A 13,811-nucleotide genomic window follows, 5' to 3' on the forward strand; every position below is an offset into this window, starting at 1 on the left:
CTTATACAGAGACTCCCCATCAATAAAAACTGAATGACACACATACAAAAACATAATTACAAACATGATTTTTTTTTTCCCCATTGAACTGCTCAATTGATGCTTTGTAATGCCCTTGAAGTATTGTTGTTCATTTGCTGACTGCTGTAAATATGACATGTTTCCTACATGTTTCAGCCCTTTGATCAGTGAAGGGCTTTCCCCAGGGGTGGGGGGGGGATCTCCTGTGAAGGGTGTTCAGTAGCTGCCTGCTGGGTTTGTTAAATCGATCCCTATCTTTGGATCGGTGGATTGTCTGTTGTGCCCTTCCTTGTCCGAGTCAATGCTGACTTGTAGTAGGAGTGTTTGGTCAGGTACTGGCCACTTTCCTTCTTTTCTTTGTATGCCATACAAGGAGCCGTGATTCATGTTCTTTGTAGAAATCTGCGCTTTTCAGGAGACTGTGCTGGTGACAACTGGAGCCATTTTCATTAGTAAGGACTATTTGGCCAACCACAATTCTTCCACATATAATAGCAACACAACATCAGATCATTCATTGGTTAAAGAAATGATAATGCATTCAATATTTTTCATAATTCAGCCTGGATACAAAAGAATATACAAGTTGTTTTGTTGTGCAAAAAAGGTATGCCCTTCTGCACGTGTAAAGGGACTTGCCCAAAAGACGGCATGAATTGTACCCAAGGGGCCAGATTTCAGGAACTTTGCACCCGTTCAGTGCAAATATTGCCCCAGTGCAAAAGTTACATTTTTTCATTGTATGTTTGCAATAGGGCAATATTTGTCCTAATGTTGTATAATATGGGTGCATATTAGCGGTTTCACAATCTTTGCACAGGTGCAAAATGACATTGAAGGAATATGTTTTGTTGCCAGAGAGTAATGTTTGCCCTGACACTACCAACCATGTAAAATTGTACTTGCACCAGTGCAGTTCCTGTAATGTGTCCCAGAAACGCCCAATTGCCCCGGCATATCTACCAGGTCAATAATGTTCAGCGTGTGTCCCGATATCTACTCCTCGTGCCAGTGCTTTGTCGCGACATACCACTCGAGTAGATGCGAAATAAATTCTATAACAGGCAATCAATACCAAAAGTATTGAACTGTGTACTTGTCCAGCATCCCAGTGCTAAAACGTATCCAAACACAACTACTGTACCAATCAGAGGCATTGCTAGAGAGGGGCGCGGGGAGGGGGGGGGGAGCTGAGAGGGCTATAGCCCCAGATCTTTTGGTTGTAGCCCTGGATTAAAGCTGTGGGGCTACAACCAAAAGGCCAGCCCTTTCACTAAACAAATATAGTCTCTGCCGCGCAGTAAAAGGGCTGCATTCAGGAGGCAGCACTTTTGATTTCGGAACAAAAGGAGAGGCAGCTGCACTAAAAGGCGCCAACCCTCACAGGCAGCCCTTTCACCATGTAGCTGTATTGGGTGAAAGGGTGCATTCCCCTCCATTGACACCAGCAGATGTGGTCACCCAAAGCCTGCCTGCCTTTTCCCCATCTCATTACCTCACTCTACAGAAACAGTTCGCCAGAACATCAAACATGCTATCGCCACACCCTAATTTACAAGAAACCTTTTCTGACCCAGGCGTAGTATGCAATGAAGGATCCATTTCAGGCCTGCCATTATTGGAAAGTCCTGAACAACTGTAGTCACCAAACAGATAATTAACCACCTGTATGCCCATGACCGCCTCAATAATCCCAAGTCCGGCTTTCATGATTGACCTGGGACAGAGGGGACGATCCTGAACATAGATGAATACAAGAGATAGAAACCAGTCCAACATGAATACTCCCAAACCTTTCAGCCACCCATGACACTTTTGACCATTGCAGGACTCCTAACCTGGCTAGTCAAGCAAGAAGGGATTGACAAAAAGGAAATTGACTAGTTCTCACTTTTCCTGAAATAAACATAATCAACAAGTAAAGCTGGGGCTCTTCCTTTAAAAAAACATCATCCATTTCTGGCAAGTTACCATAAGGTCTCCAACCCCTGCATCCCTGAGCCTCTTTCACATCTGCATGGCTCTTTGAAACACATCATCACATTTCATTTACGCTGGTAAGATAGCTCAGTGGGTTGAGCACTTGCTGCTGCGATCTGAGCGTGATCTGCAGGTTGCAGGTTCATCTCCCGGCAAGGCCAACTCAGCCTTTCATCCTTCAAAGGTTGATAAATGAGTACCAGTTTTAGTTGGGTGACATTGTATATAAATATGTGCTCTATGAAGTACTTTGGATAAAGGCGCTATATAAATAACACATCATTATCATTTATGTGCATGCTGAGGACAGTCCATTTCACCCAAGGGGTTTCAAAGAGCAGCAAAGAGGCAACACCTTGGCGCTGGTTTAACAAACTTTAATACTGGTTGAACCAAAACAAATTCTTTCCTTATGGTGCTAAAATGAAGTTATGACTTTTTGCCCTAACCAATCTAATTGTCCTCAATTTCAGTTGTTCACCCTGTGTGGTTGGCATTTCCTTACTCGCTCAAAAAGTATGAAACCTTGGAGTCAGCATGGAACTAGCCAAACCATCTACAGTCCCTTCCCTGCCTGTGCCTTCCAAGGCCCTGTGCACTGCATTTGTCACCCACTTCACTGCTAAAACTCAAGACATCCTGAGTTCTCTCTCATCCTCCCCTCCCCAGTCCCCCTTGGCCCCTTCCCCTCCCTCATCCACTCTTTCCTCTTTTTCTCCTATCACATGGACAATGTCACTAGAGTTGTCCGCTCTATGTAGGTATTTACCAAACAGGTCTGCCCCTGTTCTTCCAGAACTATTAAGGACAATATTGTCTCCCTTGCCCCTGCACTCGTGGACTTCTGCAATCATTCTCTTGCCACTAGGTCTTCCCCTATTCCCTCAAGCACTCTCTTGTGCGCCCCTTCCTGAAAAAGCATTCTGCCGACCCCTCATCTCATGTCCGGCTAACTACCGCCCGATCTCCCCCACTCCCTTCCTTGGGAAACTTCTGGAGAAGTTGGTCTTCCCCCAACTGACCCAGCAAACTGAACTTGTTGTTTGCCTGCACAACCATCAATCTGGATTCCAAGCATCCAGAGGCACAGAAACTGCACTACTGAACACCCGTGAAAAACTGCTTGCATCTTTTGCCTCCAACTCACCCGCTGTTCTCATTCTACTCAATCTCCCCTCTGCTTTTCACATGGTTAACCACTCCATGCTCATAAAACAGCTCCATGATACCCATGGTATCTCAGAGTGGGCACTGGTCTGGCTGACCTCCTTCCTCAATGACCGTCCCTCCCTGGTTATCCTGGGCTCTTTCTCCTCTCTCACCTCTATCTCCACCTGTGGCATTCCCCAGGGCTCTATCCTCTCGCCCAGGCTCTTTAACATCTATCTCACTCCTCTTGCTCACCTTGTCTCCACTTATTCACTACACTTCTAGTGTTATGCACACGATGCCCAACTCTTCTTCAGACTACCCTCTGGATCTCTTCTGACCTCCTCTGTCATTCCTAATTGCCTGTCCACCATCCAGTCTTGGTATACCCCCAATGGCCTCTGTCTCAATGCCAGCAAGACTGGGATTCTTCATATTGGGACTCCTGTTCCCTCCTTTTCCCCTTCACTTTGGCCACCCTCGATGGGCTCTCCCCCTCTCCTCCCTCTGAGACAGAAACCTGGGAGTTTTCTTTGACTCCTCTCTCTCTATAATTCCTCACATCCTGGGCCTTCCCAAGAAGGCCCATTTACAACTCTACCTCCTCAGGGGCATCCTCCCTTCCCCCACTTTCACCCAGAAGCTTAATGTCTCCAGAGCTCTGGTTCTCTCCAGGCTGGACTACTGCAACAGACTCTTACTTAATCTACCTTCTTCCTCTCTCCGCCTTTTCCAGCTAATCCAGAATAGGATGTGAGACTTATCCTTGGCCTTAAACCCAGGGACCATATCTGTCCAGCCCTAAAATAACTCCACTGGCTCCCGGTTGCTGCAAGGATCACATTTAAATCCCTCTGCATCATACATAAGGCTGTTGGGGGCCTGACACCATGGTATCGGCAACTTGCTCTCATCAAATACTCTCCTTCCAGATCCCTCCGATCCTCCGGCTCCAACTCTCTGCTTGTCAAGTGCTTCTCTAAGCAGAGAGTGGGCCATTATTTCCTTTCCTCAGCTGGTTCCCTCCTCGGGGACAGCCTACCCCCTCCCCTCCATCTTGAGCTGCATCTCCTCAAGTTCAGCAAGCACCTCATGACTTTCCTCTTCTTCTCCTCCTCCTTCCCCCTCTCCCTCCTGTGCTAATCCCCACAGTAGCTGTGATTGGTGGCCTGGGCCCTTATGTGTCCTTCTGGGTCCTGGCCTTCTGTCCGATCGCCCGCAGCATCCTCCCTCACCATGCACTTGCCTTCAGGGTCCACTTGGCCTGTGCTGCCACACAGGCCTGCACTTACAGAATGAGCTGGTGACCCCTCTCCCATCTAGTGGTCACTCCCTGGCACTTAACTGTTGCCTTTGCAACCGGATCTTGCACCTACCTGTTTCCTTGCAACTATCTCCCTGGCAGGTCACCCCTCTGTGGAGCCTCTAGCACTTAACCCCTTCCTCAATCCCCCCTCTCTCTCTCCACTTGCATGATCCAAATGCTCACAAGACCTAGTAGGACTGCTTTTTGTATCTTGCATATTCCATTGTCCTGCTGTTTCCCATGTTCCCTTCCGTTTGCCCTGTGGGCGCTGTGAACCACAATTTTCTTGATGTATAAGTACCTTACAAATGCCCAATAAAATAAATGAAATAAAACTCAGAGCAATGATTTGTAGTAGAAGTAAGCACAGTGTTCATTAGCATATACTAGGGCTCAAGTCGAGGGTACACGCGGGTGGATGGAGTACCCCCCACTTTTTCAGGAGTCCCGACACTTTTTTCTGAGGGCATCCTTGATATGCTAATTTCTGGTGATGCAACATTGAATTGGTTTGTTAATGAGTCCCGCCCACTTTATTTTTTTAGGACTTGACCCCATCACGTTGTAATAGGAAAATCCTCCATGAAATATTACAAGACTTTTTGTTCTGGATTCCCTGCCAAGACTCAGAGCAAATATCGCAGGAAAGAACTCTTCTGCCCCATTAATTTTGCACTATGCCATCTCATAATTTAAGACATAATACGCACTGATTCGCAACAGGGCATTGTTTTGCCGTGTACATTTTTCCCAAGGGAGTTCCATCTTCCCATGCCGACTAGACGCCTATGGCCAGACTCACTGAACTGCTCAACAGCCCCACCAAATATAAGTGTTTACTTGGTAAAAGTCTCAACTCTAAAGGCTCGTCTGTTTTACACTCTCCCCCACTTCATTCCGACTAGGGTGACAAGATTTAAAAAGTAAAAAACCGGGACAGGCAACTAACATAAAAGTAGGACTAACTCTTGAAAGTGGCTGTCAAAGACACTACACTTCAGTAGCGGTTTGAGGAGAAGGCGGTTTAAGCGTTACTGTTGAAATAAACACATATTAAAATGTATCACTAATTTATTACAAACTAACACGATCTTAAGTTGTAAAATGCACCATTTCTTCTGTGCAAGCTGTGCCTGCCAGCTATGAAGACCAACAAGCAAAAACAGGGACCACTGCAGTTTCCAATCGAAACATAATCCTATAAAAGGGGGACAGAGCTCCAAATTCCAGGACAGTCCCCGCAAAACCGGGACGTCTGGTCACCCTATCTCAGACTAAAAAAAATGTCCTGAATTATGGCGAAACCTGACGGTGCATCTGTTCACTTTTTCCTAACTGCCACTCAAGCCATACATGGCTCAACCGGCCTGAACAAGAGCACCTGTTTTCCTTGGCACAACACACTGACCCATGACAATCTGAGTTTTGAGTGACAATTAAAATTCGGCTGGAACCACTTCGCAAAATATAAATATGAACTATTTTGAGCATAGTTAGACTGCAATTGTAGCATTTTAATGTTCATTACAGCTCCACATACGAAATGAAATAGGTGTTTCTGTGCAAAATTTAGAACACATATGAATATATGTATATATATATATATATATTTACAAAAAAACTCTGCGAGGAGACCTGTTCATTGGGCCTAGGCATATGCAAAGCCTGGCTTCCCATCACAGTCCCTGCTCTTCCAAAACTTTGGTTCATTTGGGGCACTTTGCTCCACTTGAGTAAGAGATGTCCCAGACATTATATCCTCACATCCCAATGCTGAAGCTGCCCTTATAATGAGGTACGGCTCATGATTACACACCCTAGAGGTGAGTGCGGTAATAGAAGTGTACCGAAAAAAGTAATGGCGCTGTGACCGCAGAGGGGGACAGGGTAGCCAGGAAGCGGGCAACGTGCAACACATTTTTCAAGGGTTGCAGCCATGCTGGGTGACAGCCAATTGATTGAAACCGATTTAGTTTATTTGTAACAGCTATCGAGTGGTAAACTGAAGAAGTGTGCTTTCACTTCACAACAAAGAACAGTCCCGCAATGCGGAAAACGAATGCAACTGTTAACAATAAAACATAAAAGTGTTGGGATGCCGCTCCCCACCGTTCCCGCTCACTTCGAACACTGAATGAGCGGAAGCCAAGTGTTAATCACAGACACGGCTGTCAAATATAAAACTCTGTGAGCATTCTCACGTGCCACACTTTTTCTCATTCTTATGTTCCCAGAATCCTCTAGGATTGTATGCAAAGCTGCCAGTCGATAGCTCCACCTCGCCTTTCTCAAAGGGGTATTTCATTGACTTGGCTGCTCTAGGTTATGAGGACAGGCTTTGCACAAAGTAAGACAAGTGTAACTTTTCATTATGACTGCAATATATAACCGGAAGTGAACGCTGCAAATTAAAAAGAGCCCGTTTTCCGGGCGATGCTATTGTTAACGTTATCCTTTCTCATTGTTTAATTTTTTTAAACTATAAGCTTCTGGTCAGAAAACAATTTATATAATTATTATTGATTTGGTCTCGGGAGGATAGCTCAGCGGCAACGTGCTCGCCTTGGAAGCGAGACGACACAGAGTCCACGCTTAGAAACCTTTGGGTATTGAGCGTGTTATAAATAACATATCATGTCAATGATCTTTTAGCTTATTAAAACAATTTAAACACTTTTTTATGTGTTCTTTTGAGGAAAATAGAATGATTTTCTAGTTTTAAATCTTTGTCTGCGTAGGGATGAATTAAGCTACATGTGTTGTATCATTGAAGAAATGTTATATTATTGTTTTGAGTTTAACTTCTGTATTCCTTTCTCTGTTTTCTTTGAGAAAAGCTTACTTTTGTAGGCTAAAACACTATAAATAAAGTACAAATGTAAAACTATTTGGGGCCAGTTTAAATTGATGTTATAGGCAATTTCCTTTTTTTAATAGCTTCTTTTTGGCAAGAATAAACGCCATTTTTTCTCTGAAAATGTCCGTCCTTTTGTTAAAGGATCACTCAGATTAAAAAGAAAAATCTCTCTTCTGTGGGCACCAGGGCAATATTTACATTTTTTTGTGCTGCCCACTGATTGCACAGTCTCGGGAGGATAGCTCAGGGGCAGCGTGCTCGCCTTAGAAGCAAGACGACACGGAGCAACACAGGTTCGATGCCCGGGTCCGGGCTTAGAAACCTCTGGGTATTAAGTGCGTTATAAATAACCAATCACATCATAGACAAGCAATAAAAATTAATGAAAATTAGAAATGAACAAGCGTAGTCGTAGACCATGGAGCTTGCCCCCCACCCCCCCCAGTATAGGGTCCACCAGGACTCCAGTGCCCCCACAGAGCTGACGGAACCAGCGTCTCTATAGGCGCGTAACAAATACCATATCATATATCATGTGGTCAGACACCCAACATTCACTTACCCACCACTGTGCAATCTGTGAAAATCCACCAATGTTCTGCACGCACGTGCAGTGCTCACAAGGCATAGTAGGTTCGTCACCCGCTCCCACTGTATTAATATTCTTATGTATTTCGATCGTTTTTACATCCCCTTGTCCCCTTCCTGTTGCCCTGTGGCAGCTTTGAAACAGTATTTACTTCCTGTATAAGGGCCAAACATGCAAACAATAAATAAATAAAATAGACATAGCAATTAAGCAGCTGTCCACATTGGCTAAAATGACCTATGTGATAATATCAAGAGCAAACATGTTGCATAAAAGGAACTCACAGACGCTAAACACACCCACCAAGGGTGCGTCCAAGCCAGGCAAATGGCCCACTAGGCCATCCTCTCATCCCCCCGTCTAACCTCTTCACTCTTTACAGTCCAACACACTACATGCACACAAACTAACCTAGTCACTCACTCAAATGGAATAAGCCTCACAGCAGACATCAGGCAACAGAACGCTTCATCTCTATAATAAATCTATATAACACAGCCTGGCCAATTCATCCTAGTAGCACGGGCCCAATAAGCTCCCATGTACAGACAATTGCCTCTATGCTTGCAGGATAGAACACCTAAGAACCGTGCCGCACCCTCACGCATCCACACAACAGCAGAGCTGTCTTGCACTTGACTTCTGTTTCCCTTCACCATGTCCACCCCATCTCTTTAGGGCCAGCCCTAGTGCCAACTAACCATGCAAATGGTAGCGCTGAATGGAAAAATATTGATGGAATGGTATTAGATGGAATGGGTTTAGATGAATTGACTAGATACTGCTCACACCAATCCCAGCAACTCCCCCGACCCTCCCCCAACCAGCTCCGGTTGCAGACCATCCCTTGAAGGTACAGAAGCACTAAATGACATGAAATTGTCAGAGGTTGTGCCATATAACCCAATAATACTAATAATGGGTTATTCATATAAATATATATATATATAGCAGCATAGACAATTTTTATATAAAATTACTGTTACCCAACCAAAACAGGATTACAGGTTGATTTAGCCTTGCCGGTATTCGAACCTGTGACCTGCAGATCAAAAAGAGATCAACTTGATCGTACCGGCACAATAATAAGCTAACGTACAGAAAATGTCCCAAAAAAACAAAAACAAAACATGAACAGGTAGCATGACAATAAAAAAAAAAACTTAAAATAAGCATTCTAAAATAGACATAATCAAAACATAGCTCACCTTAATGCTTTGGTCCGCAAGCTGTTCTAGACTACAACTCCCATGATCCCTCACAATTGGCTGTGCTTTCTAGGGTTGATGGGAGTTATAGTCCAACACACCAGCAAAGCCAACCTGTGCAGACCCCTGCCTTGATGAATCATCTAAGAGAGGTGTGACGGACCCACAAAACCCTAATCCTTCTGCAAAAACTACAACAATCATCAACACCATAACACTCACAGCTCGGGTGGGCCATGCTCCTGTAGGATCCAGACCATGTCGAGGCTCGGGACTAAACTGCCATGCAACGAGAAACCAGGAAACAGGCCTTCTCTTGCTATGCCCCAGCCTTCTGGAACACCACCCAAATCTCAATCATGACTTTTCTGATGCTCCTGCAGGGAATACTTAGGGATCACATATAGGACCTGATATTCCTAGATCCCCCCCCCCTACAGTGTGGGATATCCGTGCTACTGCAGCATGTAACCTTCCCTTCCGCCTACCTCTGCTAATCCCCAAATTACTATTGCAGCCCCCCATTGGTTCCTAACTAGGTTTTTGATATACATCCTCAAATATCACTATAAATACTCCAGGAACCATTTGAATTGTGAGGTTTTCAATATAAATAACATATACACTATTTTATTTTTTTCCCTTGTAGAGCCTCCCTGGAATATGTGATCTAGTACCATGAAAAACAGTTGTGGGATTTTGCGTTTTTCTGGCTTCAGCGGGAGCGCAAAAGCTGCACCAGAAGTTTCTAGAGTTATAGCGATGAATGTCTGAGGCTGAAAACACTCTTCTGATCTCGTAACCACAGTCATTAAATCATAAGCCGGCCAAAAAAAGGCCTTCCGTTTCCCAAACTGCCATCTTTTTTTGCAGTTTATTTCACATTGAATTAGCAACGCTGCCAAGACCCGGGCAAATTAACTTCATTAGCGTCTCACTCGATTCTATGCCTCTACGCAGAATATTAAGTAGACAAGTTGTTTTTCTCAGCCTTTTTCACGCTAATTGCAAACACATGTGGTGTCAACAACTGCAAAATTACCCAAACATCCCCAGCTAAATAGTGTGCAAAGGCAGCTGCGGAATGGAGTGGCATAGCCTTTGCCTGCAGAAAAGGGTTCTGCAAAGGAACGCCTTGTGAAAAGGTGCTTTTTTCTAAGAGGGAGATGGCCCCAGTCAAGTAGGTACAAGGTGTGCCAGGAAAGCAGAAACAAAGAGGTGATGGCTGGAAGGTTAAGACTGAATCTTAACCAATGGCATTGCTCTGGGCAACCCTCCAGACCATCGTTCTTTGCATGCCAAGCCATTACAGAAGGAGAAAGACCATATGCAAATCGGGCTTGGTTCCACCCCAAAAGGGGCAAAAGGCCAAAAGTCCAGCCCGAACTGCTAGGTCACATCCCTTCTGCACAAGACCACAAGCATCCCCAAACATGTTTCAGCCTTGTTGGGCCTCATCAGTGAGGAGTAGCTTGGGTCTCTAGGCAGGTCTGGAGGGTTGCCCAGAGCAATGCCAGAGGTTAAGATTCATTCTAAACCTTCCAGCCATCACCTCTTTTGTTTTGCTAGTGCCAGGAAAGCAGGCCTGCGAGGGCACTTTCCCCTCACAAGTGAATAACCTCACCCAACCGATCCATGGCCTTTGGCGTTGCCACTGTTCATGTCTCACCAATGAACCAGATCCATTTGGCCGTGACCTCTCTACAATCAGCCTCCATTCACTGCCAAATCTACAGAGAAGTTTTAATGAATCAGGTGGATTCCTGATTTCTTCTGAAAGCCTGGCACCGGGGGATGGTAATAGTGGCGCGGTGTACAGCTCAGAAGGTTTCTGCAACCATGCTCCATTCACTGCTGTATGCAGTGTGAAGTTAAACGAATGGAAGATACACCTTTGCATAGAGATGCAATGACTGCATGCATTCTATCTGGTGCATAGATATTAATTGTGGCGTGCTCTGGGATTTTATTGTGGGCAGCTTTATTCATTTGGCTTTGTGATGGATTTTATCAATATATTTCCATTTTGATTTTACAGGAATCGGTTTATTGGCAGATAACCTTTGAAGAGGCTTATATTAAACCCACCGTCTGTTTATTTATTATCCTGTCTTCACTCTGTGGCGTGTACAGTACCTATTTATTATTATTTTTCTACGCTGTTGCAATTTTGGTATTTCCAAGATGTCTTCTGAGGTCCACAGGACAATGATGGCCAAACTATTTGCAACCAGAGTCCTCTATACCAGGATTTTTCTCATATACACAGGGATGATGAAGTATACACAACTTTTTTAATTGAACTATGAAAGAATACTATGCTTTCTCTTCAAAGGGGAATGGCTTGAATTAAAGACCCAAGCAGGCAGGAATTGGGGCCCTCTCAACTGCCACCATCCACTTCATGGGGCGGACTGGCTTTGTTTGTTTGTTTGTTTATTTATTTGTTGAGCGCATCCCACCCGTAGGTAGCTGGGTGCTGTACAAGAATATGCAGTTTCTTAGTTACAATACATGTGAAAAGTGAAACAGGATACAGTGGAGCGCAAAAGTTATACAAAAATAGTACAAAGTAAAAGTACAAAGATGAGACTTCAATACAATGAGGAAGTGAAAGCTTAGGATCTCTCCCTGATAGTCCTCCTACCCCCGGCTGGGAGGGGTTCCCATCCCCTGCTGAGAAGACCAAGTTTCTGGCTTTGTCCCAGACACCAAATGTTTTTCGACCAAGATTTGATTTCTGAAATCTGGTATAATCCAGGTTTGTATAATCTGTCTGTAGTATCAGTGTGTTCTAGCAGCGAGGGGAGAATACCTATGTCTATAGATAGCCTTATGAACCAAACACAAGGGGCCTCATTATGAGTTTGGTGGTGTGATACGTTTATGGTGATAATTCCATTACATCATCTTTCTTTGGTTCTAATGAAATTACCACCAACTTTACTGCACCGCTGTATTTCAAGTTTGGAGGTGAATTTACCTCCAGAAATAGGGGGTTTTACAATGGTGGAATTACAGCTCACGGTAAATCTGCAGAGACATTCTAATGAGTGTTATGAACTCGAAAAGTGGAGCTTAACACCACCTTTCCATCAGTCTAATCCAGCAGTAAATCTGCGGTATCGAGTTGCAGTAACAGTAAATTTGTTTGTCAATAATTCTGCAGATAAATTACAGAATTACCATGATACACATAGTGTGTTATATCGGGGGTGGGGGTCATATGGTCAAATCTCCGAAATTGTTTTAAAAAACAGCTTACCCACATTTTGGGTCCTCAACAAGAGTGTCATCAGTTTGGCAGAAAGGCCAAGATAAATACTGTTTCCAAATTCAAATTGTCCAGAAAGAAAATAGTTCATGGCTAAGATTTGGTGCGGGAAGAATAAAAAGTGGCACAGGCACTGTAATTCTTTTTGGATGGCAGAAACTATTTTTCACCACTAATAAACTTTAGGGACTAGTGTGAGGTCAGACTCTATGAATCTACTACCACTGCCCCCGTACCTAAGCCTTCTTCTTTCAGTAAAATGTTGAATGTCTGCCTAAATACTGCAATGTCTTGTATTGTACCACAAAATGTTTAATAGTGTAAGAATATGTATTACAGAGTCTTGGGCTCCTGCTAATGTCATGTATAACGGGTTGCCTGTAACTACGCCGTGACACCCCAGGGTTTGGGCATATAACAAATGCAATAAATAAATAAATAAACAAATAAATATGAAAATAACTAGGTTTCTCACCACAGCCGAAGAACATGGACAGGACCAAAATGCTTTATCCAGAAAGAGGATGGATCTAGACTTGCGTTTAGAAATGTGTGCCCCTCTACTGAGAAAGAACAGGACTCACATCACCTGTTCTTTTGGTTGTTTCCAACTCAGTAGGGTGTAAACAACATTTTAGCTTGTTCTATCTTTCACATATGAGAAATGTCTATTTGTATGTCAATGTGGTTCCATTCACAAGAGCAGTCCAGCACCAAAATGCTAAGAAATATGTCTCAAAACAAGCGTAGCATAAGCAACACTAAACCATTTGTTTCAGCCTTGTTGGGCATCATCAGTGAGGTGAAGCTGAGCCTCCCTAGGCACGGTGAGCAAGGTGTCCATGTCTGAATTACACCAAGGGTTAAATCACAAGTTTGATAAAATATGCAAAAATGTCGGAATCCCTCTACTGAGAATAAATAATCCCACCCAGGAGAGTCCATAGCCATGTTTTAGCTCACTGTACCTTTCACAGGTGAGAAATATCCATTGGCATATCAGTCTGGTCCCACCCACAAGGGCAGTCCAGCACTGAAATGCTAGGCAATTCTCCTCTAAACAAGAGTACCATCAGCAACCCCAGACACGTGTTTTGGGCTTTTCTGCGGATATTTCGCCTCCATGAAAGGTACAGCGAGCTAACACTTGGTTCTAGACGCTTCCGCGTGGGAATCGCCCCACAGAACAAGTTATTTTGCCATGTTCATTCTCAGTAAAGGCGCTCCAACTTTGTTGTCAATATAAACCAGAGAGTTAAAGTGCCGTAGATTTATGCAGACCGAGTAATATTCGGTGTATGTATTACTGTCTCATGTTATGCATAGTGCTATACATTTACTACCCCAATCGTATATTGATTGGGCCCTGATGCAATCCAGCCATGTTTTTACACCATTTAAAAAAAATTCGAATGCATACATCAAAA

This window comes from Ambystoma mexicanum, chromosome 14, assembly GCF_040938575.1.
Source record: "Ambystoma mexicanum isolate Mex_15411 chromosome 14, UKY_AmexF1_1, whole genome shotgun sequence".
Taxonomy (NCBI): domain Eukaryota; kingdom Metazoa; phylum Chordata; class Amphibia; order Caudata; family Ambystomatidae; genus Ambystoma; species Ambystoma mexicanum.